At 42.6% G+C, this 3,125-nt stretch overlaps 2 non-coding genes across 2 annotated transcripts; both read left to right on the forward strand.

The window, feature by feature from the left end:
* The first annotated feature begins 1,441 nt into the window (after positions 1-1,441).
* On the forward strand, positions 1,442-1,513 carry Trnaa-ugc (transfer RNA alanine (anticodon UGC)). The gene has a single exon. It is a non-coding gene; the product is annotated as a tRNA-Ala (tRNA).
* Positions 1,514-2,106: 593 nt separating this feature from the next.
* Positions 2,107-2,178, forward strand: Trnaa-ugc (transfer RNA alanine (anticodon UGC)). The gene has a single exon. It is a non-coding gene; the product is annotated as a tRNA-Ala (tRNA).
* Positions 2,179-3,125: the final 947 nt, after the last annotated feature.

Below are 3,125 nucleotides of genomic sequence, written 5' to 3' on the forward strand. Positions count from 1 at the left end.
TCTCTTTTTGCTTTTGTCTTCATTTAATTTAGGTAGCTCTCAGTCTCCCACACTAGCTCACCTGTTTGCCATTCCTCCTTGTCTTTATCTAGAAGTTATATATTAAAGCCCTGTTTTGATATCATTCTTTGTAGTATTCCAATAATTGTTGAGGTTAAGCAATGTCTTAAGTGTGGACTCAGTCTTCTATAGTCTGGCATCGTCTCAGGTACTATATATTTATTTTTGCAATTGAAGAGTGGGAGGAGTGAGAATATGAGCAACGAGGTAAAGACCATGATGCGGACACCCACTAAAACAGTTTACTTGAGCTGATGTGAGCTCACCAACTCTGGCCGGACAGGGAAGAAACCAGCATAGGCCCAAGCTGGACCCTCAGAATGTGGGTGACAGTTTATGGCTGGGGCAGACTGCAGGGCCACTGGCAGTGACAAGAGGATTTATCACTGCTGCTGCTGCTGACTTTTTGGAAACCATTATCTTTGGATGGATACCTTGCTCAGCCTGGATATAGTGGGGAGGGCCTTGGTCCTTCCTCTGGGCAATGTGCCTTACCCTCTCTGAGGAGTGGATGAATGTGGGCTGGGGGGGTAAGTGGAGGGAATGGGCTGAGGGGAGGGAATAGAAACTTGGATTGGTATGTAAATGAAAAAAGATAGATTGATATCTTTTTAAAAATATTCACATTTTTCACTCATCTGAACATACGCACAGTATTTATTTAATGATTTTGTATATTGAGACATATACTAGATGATGTGAGAAAAGGAGGACATATTTCAGAAAACCTCTCATTTTTGAAACTCACAAAGCTTGCGGTGAGATACATAAACATAGAGAAAGTGAGAGCACCTTAGGGTTTTATGAACCAATAACTACCGCACATTTAGTTATTGACATAAATGGAGTGATGGACAGTATTGGCAACGTTAAGAAATAAAATGACCAGCCTGACCAAGATTAGAAAAACTGCCTTTCAAGCCCTGAAACTAAGGCGTGTTTTAAAAGAGAAAGGAGGTATGCTAGAGAGGTTTTCAGAAAGCTACTCATACTCTCAGATATGACCGCATATCAGCAACATATAATTATTAATTCCGCATGATACTGGCATGTTGAACCACCTGCAAAGTAAAGTTGAAGTAAAATTGATGGGACTGAGTAATTCAAAGTATCATTCATTGTTAGCTTACCTTGCTTCAAAGAGCATAAGGTTTGTTGTTATTGTTGTTGTTGTTATTATTTTTATTGTTATTATTTTTCCTTTGATTGAAAATAGATTGTTTTCTCATGCAACAAATGTCCCAAGTATCCTATCAAAGCACTAAACTCAACCTGGAATCCAATATGCTCATAGGACCTGATGCAGACCCTTGCAGAGACTCTGAATGTTGGCTCGGTTCTCTGAATTCACATGGGCTTTGATGAAGCTATTGACAGGTGTGGGGATGTAGCTCAGTGGTAGAGCGCATGTCTTGCATATATGAGGCCCCGGGTTCAATTCCCGGCATCTCCAACACAATAATTTTGAGCTTTGACGTTTCTTTTTCAGGATGTTTCTGTGCAAGGTGTCCCAGACTTTAAATTCCCTTGATGAAATTATATATGCATAGCTAATTATTGGATGAAACTGTTCGTTTATCACCGTGACAGCAATGTTCATCTTTGTGACGACATTTCCACAGACACCGCCATGGTCTGGTGAATAGAACGTGGGCATGCTTCCAGGGATATGTTGTGTTCACAGAGCGAACAAAANATTCCGCATGATACTGGCATGTTGAACCACCTGCAATGTAAAGTTGAAGTAAAATTGATGGGACTGAGTAATTCAAAGTATCATTCATTGTTAGCTTACCTTGCTTCAAAGAGCATAAGGTTTGTTGTTATTGTTGTTGTTGTTATTATTTTTATTGTTATTATTTTTCCTTTGATTGAAAATAGATTGTTTTCTCATGCAACAAATGTCCCAAGTATCCTATCAAAGCACTAAACTCAACCTGGAATCCAATATGCTCATAGGACCTGTTGCAGACCCTTGCAGAGACTCTGAATGTTGGCTCGGTTCTCTGAATTCACATGGGCTTTGATGAAGCTATTGACAGGTGTGGGGATGTAGCTCAGTGGTAGAGCGCATGTCTTGCATATATGAGGCCCCGGGTTCAATTCCCGGCATCTCCAACACAATAATTTTGAGCTTTGACGTTTCTTTTTCAGGATGTTTCTGTGCAAGGTGTCCCAGACTTTAAATTCCCTTGATGAAATTATATATGCATAGCTAATTATTGGATGAAACTGTTCGTTTATCACCGTGACAGCAATGTTCATCTTTGTGACGACATTTCCACAGACACCGCCATGGTCTGGTGAATAGAACGTGGGCATGCTTCCAGGGATATGTTGTGTTCACAGAGCGAACAAAACAGGAAAGCTCTGCATTCGTAGTGGGGACAGTTTCTCTTATGGGTATGCTTTCTTGGGTGAAAACAAGGGTGAAGAGTTCCTGCTCTGAGAGAAAGGGAGGGCTGGGCGGAGCCATTCCTGGTTGCTACCAGGGAGGCAGCATTGCGGTTGTCATAGAAACCGGGGCCATTATGGTGACAGCTTTCAAATGGCGACCTCCAATGTCCTGGAAAGGAGCATTCAGTTCCTGGTGTTTGGACTGAGTTGAGCTTATGGATTCCCGGAGGTGAGCACCAGATTCTTCTTAAAAGTTGGGAGGAAGATGCAGGGATTCCAGACGAAAGTAGGCCCACTCCTACCGCGGGGCTTGCAGCCTGTGTATCTCCGGAAGGAGACAGACTTGGGACCATTCTGCCTCCTCCTGTGCTGTTCTGTACCTGGGTGTGCTGGAGCCATTGTCCAGGAGGGGAGTTGTGGGACAGTGAGCAGGAGGGAGATGAGGCCAAATGAGCACTCTGTGATCCCGACTTCCCACTCTGTGCATGAGATTGCTCGCCCACAGGACCGGTAAGATTTCAGAGGGAAGGGAGACAGCAGGGATGTCTTCTTTCCAAGATGCAGTCAGTCAGATCTCTGGGCAAACAGAAAAGAAAGCAATTGTTTTCTCTTTTAACAGTTTTAATATTATTCGAATGAGTTAATATTCAGCTATTTATTCCCAGCCT

The sequence above is a fragment of the Alexandromys fortis genome, unplaced genomic scaffold (genome assembly GCF_014885135.2).
Source record: "Alexandromys fortis isolate MF-2015 unplaced genomic scaffold, M_Fortis_MF-2015_v1.1 scaffold_619, whole genome shotgun sequence".
In the NCBI taxonomy this organism is placed as follows: Eukaryota; Metazoa; Chordata; class Mammalia; order Rodentia; family Cricetidae; genus Alexandromys; species Alexandromys fortis.